This window comes from Bombus vancouverensis, chromosome 13, assembly GCF_051014615.1.
Source record: "Bombus vancouverensis nearcticus chromosome 13, iyBomVanc1_principal, whole genome shotgun sequence".
Classification (NCBI taxonomy): Eukaryota; Metazoa; Arthropoda; class Insecta; order Hymenoptera; family Apidae; genus Bombus; species Bombus vancouverensis.
In genome coordinates, this window is record NC_134923.1 from 12,834,037 (window position 1) to 12,848,553 (window position 14,517).

The 14,517-nt window shown below is 37.9% G+C and overlaps 1 protein-coding gene across 3 annotated transcripts in view; it reads left to right on the forward strand.

Moving 5' to 3' along the window:
* Positions 1-14,517, forward strand: part of LOC117159106 (uncharacterized) — a 70,591-nt gene that overhangs the window by 35,246 nt on the left and 20,828 nt on the right. Inside the window, exon 1 of one of the 3 annotated variants that reach the window (XM_033338649.2) lies at positions 9,204-10,616. The exons of the other annotated variants lie outside the window; for them this stretch is intronic. The gene's annotated coding sequence lies outside the window, so the exon portion shown is untranslated. Of the gene's footprint in view, positions 1-9,203; positions 10,617-14,517 lie in introns of those variants that run through there. 3 annotated transcript variants of the gene reach the window in all.

Genomic DNA, 14,517 nt, shown 5'->3' on the forward strand with positions numbered 1-14,517 from the left:
GTTAAGCTACTTAATTTTACGATGTTCGATTTTCATTTGTATTCTGTCTCTTATGTAATAAATGATATTTCTCATTTTTATACGCGAAGCACAGAATTGAAACGAAGCAAACTCTAAAGTGTCCACATACTTACGAACGACAGTGTACATACGTTCGCGAAATACTTTGCAATCTCCGGTTTTACCAATAACAGTGCCGCATCGTTGCGATTTTCCTGTGTCGCCATAATCGCGAAACACGACTGGCGATGTTTGTTGAAATTAATTTTGATTTGTTGAAATTATTTGCTGCAACCCTGTGATGTTCTGTAGAGTGGCTACCAAGGAAATCCGTTGAAACGATTACGATTTGCAATGGCGACCAGCGAAAACCGTGTCCTGTTTTCGAAGAATTAAAAGTTTCGTTTGGAATATTTCAATGGCTCAAATGGTTAAAATTATTTGCTCGCTTTCGATGAATCCGAACGTCGTTGCAAATAATAAAACGCAATTATTTAATGCAATTTTGTCCACGAACGCATAGAAGGACGAAAGATAAAAAAATAATTTATCAATTACTATTGGCCCAACCGTTTCGTGACTCGTAGTCTTTAAAACCCAACCCTTAAATCCAACCCTATCGTATCTACGAAGGAAGCAGAGGGCGTAGAGATAATTTCTTTTTTAAATTACGCGTTAAATAGAAAATTTAATCAAACTCATCCGTTTGACTACCATATATTGAAAATTTGAATTTGCTCGGCTGTTTTCCTTGTTGTAAATTTGTACACTTGACGCAACATTTTATCAATTTTCGACAACGAACGAGTCGAATATTTTTCAACCCGGATACTATACTAGAGCCACGAAGAATAGCAAAAAGTGCAAATTACGGAATTTCTAGCGTTAACGCGATATAGTTTCCTCGTCTTAATTGCTGGACGTGTAAACTTCATTGAAACAAATGGGAGGAAGATCGATTCTCGGAAGAACTAAACTTAGACTCGACTAATGGAGATCTAGATTCAAGTCAGAAGCTAGGCAGAAGCTAGACTCGACACAGACCCAATTCTAGTTAGGCTAAATCGTAATTCAGCCGTTTAACCCGGCCAAACCAGACGTAATCCAAAGTGATCCAGTCTTGAACTGAACGTGGCCTAGACCTAACGATCAGCCTACTTCCAAGACCTGTTAGGCCTAACCCAGACCTAGGCTAGCCAAAGTACGAGGGATCGTGGTACGCTATTCGCATACTGTACCGTTCGTACAGCGTTACCATCTGTTCCAAAAGTGTTACTCGCGTTTTGCGCGACAGCTGACGTGTGCCTCCTTTCGTGGCCTTAATTTTCTTTGCTCTAGCCATCGGCATTGACACAAATTTTCTACAGTCTTCCATCTCTGCCATCGTGGTCCCGTCTGTTCTCCAGCGATTCGTTCGCGGACCAATTTTTTTTTTCAATGAGCCAATTTCCTTCATTTTTCGTTCGTTTCTGACGTTTGCGTCGTGCGGTTGAAACGGTTGAAGCGGTTTTAAGAAAATCCGTAAGATAGAATCGAGATGAGAAGTTATAGGTATTATCAGTAGCGGTTCTCTCACGCGTCTCCTAAATTAGGAAAATTTGTCAACGATAAAAAAATACGATCGAGTCAAAAATGGTTCAAAGAATGTCGACGATGAGAACGTTAATTTTTTAGAAAACAATCGAGATCGTTACATAATCGTTAATTATGTTAGAGTCTTCGAATTTTTATATTCCAACTTTACTTTTACACTAACAAATAAAGAGATTTTTTAATGTTTCGAGAAAACAAAATTCGAGTGAGAGATTATGCGTATTAATAACGACTTGTTCGTATCTTTCGAAGCTGATTTAAAGGACACAGCGGGGTAACTAACAGGGTGGACCGAGTAAAAGGGAAAAGGAAATTCTACGCTGATTAATAGTGGAGGGAAACACGACCTTGAGCAACGAAATCATCGATTCGAATTCTAGCGTCTTCGCGTCCGTAGAACCATTAACCGAAGAGAAATCCATTTGAAATCTATCGGAAGATCGAATCGCTCATTAAATTGCAGATACGTAGATCTAACGAAGCTAATCAACCTTGTTTCCTGGCCGATCCCATAATTTCTTTCAATAGATCATTGTACAAACCAGTCATGGACGATTTTCTCCACGTAAATTGGTTAATTGAATACTTTTATATTCGTACTTGTACATTTTGCTTTTTCTCCCGTATCAAACTACGTTAAGACGTTCGTTAAATAATTATGATAATTAGTTGATCAATTAATTAATGTAACCAGAATGTATCCGCGTTTTTTTTTCGAAAGCGTGTATTGTAACACGGGACTCGATGCAAGATGATTCACGACGATAAGCGAGATATATTAATCGTCCTGTTTTCGTCCTTCTTTCCCTCGAATAACTATCGATAAGCGTAATAACTCGTTTTAGGAAGTGAAAGTATATATACGTTTTTCGTGATTAAATTGTCCCTAGTTTTTTCAGTATAATAGGAACGAATAAATTATGTTGATCTTATTGTAATAAGTTGGCATGAAAACTTATTTACGAAGAATATTCTTTGTAACTTGTAAAGAATATTACTCGACCGTTTCCCAACGATTTAATGTGGAATTTAAATATAAATCCGAGGATCTTCACTGGCATATTTATTCCTACATTCGTCATGAGATACCAGCGGGTTTTCCAGGGCGTGCAATATTCCCTTTCCACATTCTAAATGAGCGAAGAGGTAGCCGAGGTGATGTTGCTTCTTTCTGAGATTCTGCCTCTTATCAAGCTGAATATCTAATACCTTTTTATATTCCATTCTTTTATGTACGTATTTCTGTAGAATAGTTACAAAGTCATTTGTGTTATCTACAGAGTTTCTTTGGCCGGAAGGCGCTTTGTAATTTATCTTATAATTTTGATTCGTATTATTAAGTAGTCCCTGATTTTTGGATTTTAAATCAAGTACCTTTTTCTTCTCTTCAAAATGATATTTTTTACGTTCTTTCAATGTCACGAGAAAAATACCAAACGTGATTTCCACTTTCTGTCGTTCCTCGACGTACGTCGTACGTAACAAATAGCACGATAAAAAATATCAAAATTTCACCCATTAAATTTTAACCGAAGTAACAAGATCAAAGTTGACTATATTCCATTATTCTTCAACCACTCGCTTATCGATAATCATCGCTTAACGTTTCGCTATTGAATTCCAAGCTAGAGAAAAATTTAAAAGACGACTCTCTTTCTTTCTCGAACGCCAATTTCCGCTACTCTTCAACGTTATATAACGCATAGAGTACCAAAAATTTGAAAATCTTACAGAGAGGCAAGTTTACAACCTTTAAGTTCGAAGCGAACTAAAAATAGCAAATAGGATCCTGTTTCTTTTCAAAATGTTAATATCTTGCAGTCTTCTCTTATCGACCACGACATCAAGCATTCCGTGTCTACGCGAAAAAAGCATATCGTCCGGTAAAACGTTATACTTGTGAAACCATTTGCATAATGTAGGAGCGTTTCGGGAAATAAAGAAAAAATACGAGTGGCGTGCATGCGAAGTCGCGAATCGTTTAGCCGGTATAGTTGTTGCAGACGAAACAGACCGAGTCCGCGACTCGTTATATGAATTTTTAATATTCCGCGATCTCTTATGCCGGCGAAACGCTTCCTGTTTCGAAAGTCTCTGTCGGATAAAAAGCGCGGCAGATTCGAGTTTTATGGTGCACGACGTAACGGCGGCACGGCTGGCAAGCGTCTGCGGCTCGAAAGTGTTCCGAGAAAGGCCGATTCACGCGAAAACCGAGCGCATAACGATCCATTGAGCCGCGAAAGAGGCTTCTAAGATCATCGGAAGAAACGGATGTAATACGCGGAGTAATAGGATCGTTATCTTCCGCGAAACCAACTGTTCTGTTCTCCTCGAATTCTTTTTACGGGCCGTTTCTTCGACGACGGAGGAATTGTTGGAAGATTCGAAGAAAAAAGAGAAGATATTATAAGGTGAAAAAGTATCTCCGAGGCAAAGACGACCGCTTTCAGGATGTCCTGCTCCGATTTTCGAAATTACGACCGGAACGTGTCTTTCGTTCCAATTTTCATCTATCGTTGGTTTCAGACGGGAGCGTACTTTTTCATGATTTCTAACACGATGGAACGATTTCTGGTATTTGTTGTGAAGTTACGACGATCGAAAGTCGACGAGGAAGTCTTCGATATCTGTTAGGAGTTTCCATTCTTAATCGTCAAGCAGCGATATAGAAAGCCGAAACGATCGAAATCCTGTGCTCAAACTCTACGGAATCAATCTAACTGCACTTTGGTTGTCCAGGATACATTTATAACTGAACGAACAGGGTTAGAATAACAACGAGTCATGCAACAGGGCTTCTAGCGTCGCGTGTACCGCAGGACCGTTCCGTTAAGCAAAGAAACCGGCGAAATATAGCTTCTGGCGGAAAAATCGCGCAGCTATCTGCTCCGTTGGTCAATATTTGTCGTGCACCAACGTCGATACTGGCTCAAGGCAGTTTCGATGCAAGGTAGACACATCCGGGAACAACGTTTTCCCTCTCGCTTTGCACGCGAACCAAATATTTCCGAATCGATGCTGAACGAAGAGATTATAATTACTAGATCGCGGATATTTACGCAAACTCGGATCTTTCTGATCCCATCTACAAAAATGCAACCTAAACAGAGATTTATTTTACCCATTGAACATCACGATAACTATACTTTACTATACTTTTAATATTTTATATTTTATTGTTTCATATTTTCGCGGATAATATGCGTTCTATGCATCTTTGCATATTTTATCTTTCCTATTTACTATATTTGTCGATTATATAATTATAACGCAGTTACTTGGATCTTACTTTTTCTTAATTTCGACTCGTCGTCGTCATCGATACACCATTCGCTTAACCATTCGATCGTGTGCACTTGGCTCGTCTGAGTCCTCGCCGGATCGCACAATCAACACCACAATGAAAATTCCATCGCATCGTAAACACTTTCGCAACTCTAAACCTTCCATATCGATGAATTTAAAAAAACGGTGCTAGTTCTAAGAAAATACGACCACTTTCGTAATTCTAGACGTTTTGTTGCAATACTTCTCATCGATGAAGATTCTATAAAAGATATTTGTTTTCTTACAACGAATCTTATCGCTTTTTATCGCTTCCGCAATTGCGACGGAAATTGCAAAGATTCTAATCTAAGATGATATTATCACTTCCGTATCTATAAACGTTTAATCGCGATGCCCTTTGTCGATACAATTTTAAAGAAGCACAGAAAAAGTTTTACAATCGCGAAAAAATGGCAAAAGTTCTAAGAGAATGACAAACGTTTACGAAAGACACAAAGATACGTTTCTTGGAACGGAAGCCAGCTATTCGACAGATCGAAATAAAAAAAAGAGGGAGGAAATGGAGAAAGAGAGGAAGAAATGCTAATCACTGGAATAGAAAATGAATTCGTAGGATCGTTGAACGCGGCAACGCGAAACGAGATAAATTTTATTTGGCGGATTCCTTCTGGCAAACACCCGTTACTATTTCCTTCTAACTGTTCATCTCGATCCGTCTGTATTCTTTCGATCGGCGCTGCTTTCGCCGACATCCGAAGAAAACTGGCGTTATTAATATTAATTATTTGCGTTTATCTATCGCCACTCGAACGGTACTTTATCGACGTCGATTAATCTGAATGAGGATGAATGTGTCGTCTCGATTATCCACCACGCGAATAGTAATAATTCATTGCCGTTTGTTTTTGATGTGAAAATCTTTTTATCCGTAGGCCGTTCCTCTTATGTAGTTAGCAACAGAATGACAGATTATGGGCATTAACAACGTATCTTATTTATTTATCGAATTTACAGGCCGCGAAAAAGGATTTGACTTACGTATTATAAATAAATACATTTCAAACGAAAATACACAAATTTATTTCAGTTTATTGCCGACTAACAGTAGGTAGTCGTTCATCTACCTTCAGGGAAATTGCTGCAAGCGTGCAGGTCTAGCTTGAATGCAACTGAAATTCGAATAGCATCGTAGATTATCGAGCTTGTTCGAACAGCTTACACGAATTTGTCGGCAATTTTGGTTGTCACGTTGACGAACAGCTTCGACGCTGTCAGCTGACGTTCCATAAACAACAGATTTTAAATACCATTATAACTAACAATTGGAACTAGTGTCAGAAAATAAGCTGCAACTCGATAACGACGCCATCCGTTTATACTTTTGTTTCTTATTTTTATTTCACCGAATCATCCCCTGCCGTACTTTCCACGCGTTCTGGCTCGGTCTGCAAGCTCAGAAGTCTTTGTCCCTTTTTCGAGACTCGCACAACGATCCAGAAAATCATTTTGCCCGTGCTTTTACTTTCATTTACGTTTTTCCGTTCGACGCTGTTCCTGCTCCACCTTTTTATCGAAAACCTGGAATCGTCCGTCGGACGACCTTCCTTTTGCTCCATCAGTCCATTCTATCCATTTTCCATCCACCCTTACTTTTTCATATTCCGCTTTAACTTCTCTATCATTTTTCCCCGCTTCTCTCTCAACTTCTAATCTTACTCCGTATTTCTCTCTCAGCTTTCGTCAGATCGTGGTTATTACGGGAATTAATACGTATACGATAATACGTATTTAATTTATACAACGATGAACTGCATATTTAATTTCGATGTATTTTAAATTTCTATATGTGTAATCTGTTGATTCCGTAAGAGGACGATAAATAATCCTTTAGTCATTGCTTTACACATGTTACGATGTTTTACGATTTAACGATAATTTATACATATTCGTAATATTCGCGTTTTATTGATATGGCGTATAGATACTTATAGGCTGGTTAACATTATGGAAAATTATAATAACTTCTTTAACAGCCGACATGACAATATCAAGAACAACGTTCCTATATTCTTCTAATTTGTTTGATAGAAATCTTTGGAGGAGTAAAGATACGAAAGGAAAGAATTTGACGTAATTCTAATTATTAAGATATTATAAATTTAAATTAAACGTGGTCGATTACACGTAGTGACTGCTGCAGATATTAATTAACCCAAGAAATCACGATCGATCTGTCAGATATAATACACGTAAAATATTTTTATTTATTTTTTTGTTTTCATCGTAAATAGAAGATGGTCGGAAAAGTCAAAGCGGTCCTCTTTTTACGAATATTAAAATATTACTTCCGGTTAAAACGCTATGAGCTGCACAAATATTTTTCAACTTTCGTTAAGTGGAATTAATTACATCTGTTACCATTAATGACGAATGTTAACGAAGTCTATTACGTCAAAACATTACCTCATAGTGGTATATTTTCCCTTAATATGTACATCTTCGTCTTCGTAGTGTTTGGATAGCTGGTGACTCTAATTATCGCGGTAACGCGTATACGCGTAACGTTTAATTTCGCGTGCGCTTATTACGCCCTCGAGTTAATAAGCAGGGAAACAGTGGCAGGATTATAGTTGTGAAAAATCTCTTCTTCGCTCTTCTTTATACGAGTGTCTGCTTGTGAAATTTTAATAAACCCGACTGATTTTTCGATCGATGAATCTTAACTTTCCCACCTGTTATAACCTTAACAGGTTATTTACTAATTACGTACCTACGTAATCGTGATTCTATGGTGGAATTGTGCGAAATCTGCAATTCATGAGGCGCCTCAAGTAGATTTAGAAGTGCGACGGAATTAGCCGTTGAATTTATTTAACTGCTGTTATTACGAGATTAAAATAGAACCAGTTTGACGCGTCTCTTGAGATCGTGGTCGAGTTCGTTACGGTACTTCTGCGGATTTTTTAAAGTATTTAAAAGAAGATATCAATTTATGCGATATTAATTCTGTGATACACTGTGTCGTATAAAGTTAATACTTTTCCTTGCTATTTCGAGCAAACGTAAGAGAACGTTTTATAATGGCACAATGTACTACGCGTTAAAATACCGTTTAATAGTCTGAATAATACAAATAAATGGACAAACTAAAGTAGGACGCTTCACTCGGTGCCTTAAACTTGACTTCAAAGCTGAAACAAAGTATAACTAAAACATCATATAACTTAGTTTTAACAGTGTGCACCTGATCCAATGTATATAAGAAAACCTACTCTACATATATAAATTTCGTTCAGTTCATCGACGCCGATCGATTTTCAGCCGGCTGTGGCGCAAGAATTGTTAAAACGCGCGATATTCGACAATTTAGTCAGCTGCGCCGATTATGTGCTCCGTCACTTTAAATAATAAACCAATTCCTTCTAACTTCTCAGGGAGAACGAGAAAATAGAGTCGTTTGGTTTTGAATTTTAAAAAAGTTATTCCTGCGTTTGAGAGTGTTTGGTCGCTTACGCGAATAATGTGTGCCATGCAGAGATTCAAAGTAACAGGTATTTTTAGCGTTTTTGGGAATAAGGTCAATGAAAAAGAGTTAATTTTTATTGAAATGGAAGCTAGTTATCGATAAATGTGAAAAAATTTTAATTTTTAATTGTTTCGGTTTTTTTGGCTACCAGTAACCATTTATCGACCGCTCGAATTTCATTTTGGTCACCGATACTCATTATCGATAGCGAAAAATTTGTTTGGTTACGACATCGACGACAATATTTTTTCTGCCTGTATTCGACCATCGTCAATCGTTATATACGTTTTTTACACTCGATAATGCTTATCGGCAATCAGAATAAAATTCGGATCATCGATAATAATCGCTGATATTAAAAAAAAATCCAATCGCTTATATCGATAAATTTCCATCATTGATAATGATATCGATAATGAAATAAATTTGCAATTTCTTTTAACGCTTATCCGTCGTGAAAATCTTTCGATCGATCAAACCTATTAATTCTTATATCGTAACTTTGAAAATTCGTCTCCTAAGAATTACGATATCTGACGAAGAAGAGACGAAGAAGGTCGGACGATTGCTGCGTTAGTCTATCCGAAACTCTATCTATACAGCACCAAGTCGAAATGACTCACCCTATATGACGTACGTTCCCTGCGGGTATGTTCCCATCTGTTGCCAATGTCCATGGGGTCCCGCAGGCATCTCCCACCCCGTAGCCACGTAAGTCGACCGATCGTTCCCTCCCTCTTTTCGTTTCCCCGCTGTTCCCGCGCGACGACCCTCCAACGGCCCCTATTCAAAGTCTTCGTCCGGCGTCTGTCGGCAGTTAGTCGCGGCACTTCGATCGTGAAACGCGTGTCTCCGCTTCGTTCCTAATTTCTCGTCAGCCACAGTGTCGTTAAACATCCCTCGTCGTCAACCCTGCGGTTAACGCTGCTCAAGCTATTTTTATTTTTTATTCCTTGTATCAAGGTCTCGAGTGTTGATCGTGTTCGACTAAACAGTTTGGAGCATCGAAAAACTGTGCAACAGGTTTATTTCCAGTTGTTTCGCATCTTGTTGTATTTATTCGTGCTTTCTGGAGAATTGGTTGGAAGTTTTTTCGGGGCGGGGCAGGGAGAAATTATTTATTTTGTTCGTAAAATCGACCAAAGTTTTTCGAAGAAAGTGAATTTCTATCGCGCGATCGACTGTGCGGAATTTCGTCGATTCTTTTTGGCGAAGACGAATTGTTTTTGAGAGAAGATTACCACGAAGATTCTCGAGTTGTCAAGCTCTGCATCGAATATAGCGATCCAAGATCCTGGAATTACATTCTAATCGAGAGTCTAAAATCCTGACAGCTTATCGTTTTACAAGTTTAACGAGATTTTTACTAGCATTACGCTGAAATAAACATCGAACGAAAAGTTTGAGCAAGAGAGAGATACTTGGACCAAATTTTCGGTCGAATTATTCGGAAAATAAAATTCGAACCGAGGAATCTAAAATTCCGAAGCTGCAATACCGTCCCGATATTTAGAATTCTTGGAAGCTAAATCTCTAGAAATTTCCTCGCAGAATAAAGATCTGTCGAATCTGGAAAACTCGAAAGAATCTTCAAAGAAATCTGGAACTCTGCAATTTTTGGCACACGAAAATTAGAAACTAAACGTTTGAGAAGAAAATTTTTAGACGAGCGGACAATTCGCGGGCTGCGGCCGAAACCCTGGTTTTTACAAGTTGGTGAGATTTCACAGAGTTTTGAAACGGAGGAAGAACGTATTGGAAGGCGAGGGGAAAAAGTTGGAAGAATTCGAAGGAGAATTGGAAGAAACGGTTAGGAAAAAAGAAAAATCGGCGAGGTTGTCTCGAAGGCCAGCTACCTGGCACAGATAATCGGAGGAGAAGAAAGTTTCGTCTGGGTGCTGTATCCGGTTAAAGACGTCGCCCACCTTCTTCGATCGTGTGCTCATCTTCGATCAATCTCGTAATTCCTCTTTCATCGTTCGGTTTCTTTCCTCGTGGGGAATTTCTGTGAAAGGAGAAAAAAGAGGAAAGCGAAGAGAGAGGTTTGGAAGCAGGAATGCCGGCCTGTTAATGATCTTCGCGCGCTTCTTCGCCGTGGAAACGGAAGGAATGAGAGGCACCGCGGGTGAAGTTCCACGGTGCCGATTGAATGGAGCTACTTCCAAGTGGTTTTGACCGTTTCTCGTGTTGGATGACTCGTCTCTCTCTCGTGAGTAGAATAAATATCGTTGCAATCGAATATTCGATTTCAATTTTCCTAGCTTTACTTGCGAAGCTCTTTAGAAAAAGCGCGACGCTTATTTGAACGAATAATTTCTAGGGAAATATTTCAAACAGCAAATCATATAGATAACACGGTCGAACGAATGTTACGTTATCTATTTACGAGTAAAAATATTTTAAACTAGTAGTCTAGAACGAAAGAAGGCGAAATTTATTTGAAATAATTTCCAAATAAACGATGTATGATGAACAATATGTTCCAATTGATGTTATGTTTTCCGTTTGATTAAATTTAATTGAAGAAGACCGAAACGAATAACCTGGAACAGAGCAGGGCGAAATTTATTTCCAATAAACATCTCTACGTAAATATTTTAAATAACTCGTCAACGTTACCGTATGATGTAATGTATTCCAAATTGATGTTATGTTTTTCTTTTGATCAAAAACATTTAAAACCAGGAGAATAATAAATCGCGAAACAGATTGTTTCGTTGAACATTTTCTTTCGAAATAATGTTTAAAAAAAGTAGCGAACTTCGACAGATAGTTACGAGTTACTCCAGACCTTTTTTCTTAGCTCTGTTCCGATCGCGTCGATCATGTCACTCCTCGTATATGCTTCTCTTGATATTGTTATTATATTATATTATTAAACATATCCATAACCGTGTCTATCTTGAGTGAAATTCGCGTTGATTTCGCGACAGTTCTCGCATCCGTGATTTACTTGACCCAAATTAACATCGATGTCCGCCTAATTTCGTCCTGATCAGCTGTCAAATTATTATCGAGAGTCGTTCGAGGATTAAAGAAACGTTAACCGTAACAAACGACCAACGCCAATATTATCCTTGAAAGACGATAATTCTCTAGGCAAATAATTTGTCAGACCGGTTTTTCGGCGAAAGTAGGTACTGATAATCGAATATAAAACTTAAGAATCGATTTGTGATTCGATCGATTTGTATCTTTGCTCGTTGTATGCAAATCTTGTTGCAGCTTATTCAAAAGTTTACTCAAGCAGGATAGAAGAGAATTGTTTGGTCGTTTAAGAACCTCTTAACCTTGTCGTTGTATTACGGTAATACGCAAATTATCACGTATACGTCACTATGATTCATTGTCCGGTACAGAGAATTAGTAAATTAGAATGGTACTTTCGATTTCTGCCAACAGTCGCAGAATCGATTTATTCTTCGTTCTAAAATCAACCTCTGGATCTTCGATATTTTACGAAGTAACGTTTCTAACAAATTTTCAAACATGACCTTCCTTTAGCTGGTTATCGTTTTATTCCTTTTAAGTCCTCGTTATTTTGATCTCATTAGAACGTGTTACCGATCCTTTCAAAACCAACTTTCAACTCGTTTCACATTGTTCGCGAAACGTTTGTTTTTTCCAAGAAAACATCGTTCCCTTTTATTGCAGAAATTACCTTTCGTTCTTTAAATATCCAGTGGTTTTTTATTCAAAATAGAACGATCGAAAAATTGTACGAATTAATGTTAAAATTCTTAGCGTCGTATCGTCTTAATGCGTTTCATTTTTATTTCAACCAAGCAATTTTCTAATTCCAATCTCACCCGTTCCCCGACTTTCTCAACGTTTACGCCATTTTTTCATCAAAAATATTCGCCACGCCTCGCCTTTCGATATCTCGCGAAGAAAATGCCAGAGGTGTGTGCGTGAACCAAAGGAAGAAACAGAGAAAGAGGGAAAGAAATCAGGGAACGCGATAGAGAAGAATCGAATCGATTGTTTCGATTCAGCCTTTCAGAAGCTTAACGGTTAGCACGATTGGCGAGAAGACGGAATTGCATCGGACTTACGTAATTATAACGCGATATCGCGTGGTGCAAGCTTTTCGATACGGACGGTTTCACGGTTAAAAGCAATTGTCCCCCAGAAAACTACCGTTAAAGTGATCGTGACCTCGATCGAACCTCTATAGATTCTGTATAGATCCGCTTCTGGATCGTCTATATACGCTTGAACGACCGGACCGACGACTTTTTACGAAATCGCTGAAACCCCTTATCGATCTAAAACTTGACTCGCAATCGGAAAATTCGTTCCCATTCTTTTTCAATTCCTCGTTCGATTTCGTTCTTACGATCGAAAATTTGACAACGATCGTTATCGATGTTTGCTTTTTTCGAAAGGACGGCCCTATTAAACCAGACAAGCGTATTTGGTCGTAAGATAGTTTCGAGAAAAATCAGGCATCTCTGTTCTTTAGAAATAAAATCTACCAACTAATTACCTAGTCCTCTGAGAGTCAGATCAATTCCTACGAATAGTGAACAAATAGAGGAAAGATTTTTAATATTTGCTTGGTTATACGGTTGTTAGAGATTTTTGTGATAGAATTTCTTATCGCGTTAACGAAAATAATTGAAAATCTTACCATACTTATCTATCACCGTTACCTATCGTAATCGAAATTTTTAAAATCACGTATCTTGTACTGCTTATCTTTCCATGTTCTTCTATCCATCGGTACAGGTGTATTTACGTAAGTTTTTATTCGATTCAAGCATTGTAAGTTTTAATAATTCCCGATGAAAATCCCTGGAACCGACGTTTAAAAACCTCGTAAAAACGAAACTAAAAATATTTCTGCACCTTAGCTACATAATATTACGTAGTAGCTACATAGATGTATATGTATGTAAAGTGATTTAATATCATTCAACAATTTCATGCTTCTCATCACGCCCTCTGATCTTTAATTAATTTGCTTTAATCTTGATAGTAGAACCATACTCGACCATAATCAGGCTTATTACGTTTCCTGTTGTGCTCCGATTTGAAATCTTTTTCGTCTTGTTATTCCATCCACGTCTTTAACACAGGTTTCAACATTTTCCTGCTTCTCTATGTATATTTATAATATTCGTTCATTATTTGTTAACGAGTCAGGCCACAAAGTGCCTATAGACTACATTTTAGTAGCAGTTACACCATCATATTTATTATGAAATTTATTATATAAGCATGATAATAATCAGTAATCGATCATGATGATTCTATCGTCGATAAAACGGATCGAAAGTATCGGCTGGATACGAGCAAACAATCGGCAGAAAGTTATTGTACACGCGAAAATAAATAAAAGATGTGGAACAAAACTGTTCCGTTTAAAGGTTCGTTTTAAGAAAATTTCAATACGTTTACTTAAGAGTTGCACTGGTACACGCGTACTCGTTACATTTTCATATTTCATTTTGTCAGAAACAAAGTATCGTATGAAAGAATCTTGGTCCATTTTTTGTTTGCCTATTCTTAGATAAGAAAGGAAGAAGTAGATAAGAAGAAAGGAAACGATTAAGGAGAGATGATTTACCGTGGATCCGTGTAATCTCGAAGTAGCATTTCTCGTCGATTAATTTCGTGGCCATGATCGTTCATGCTGTTATTTCTTCGTTAGAACATCCGGCGGCTGTGTTTTTCAGTTCCCCCGCGAGAGGAAGTCGAGGAAAAAGCAAAGTAAACGACGAGTACAACGTGTCAAAGAGGAAGCTTGGATATTTTTCTTATCTCTTTGAGGTTGCAATGTGGTTAGAAAGAAAGAAACGCTTTCAAAGTTGGATTTTACGTTACGCATTTCTGTTTTATTCGTCTTATTCGTTTTGTGTTATATCTTTTATTTTATTTTTGTTCCATTTATGTTCATTTCTATGAAGAGTGCGGCTGAATAACGCGTACGTGCGGGCGAACGAAGCGATTCTTTATGAAAAGATATAGAATAACGTTTTTTTCCTACGACGTTTCGTTTTCGAGGGAATCGAGTTTGAAAATTTATCAGCAATACTCGAACACGGCTAACTTCGAACGGCAACAAATAATCGACACGACGTTATTCTACGCGTGGAAATAAATCG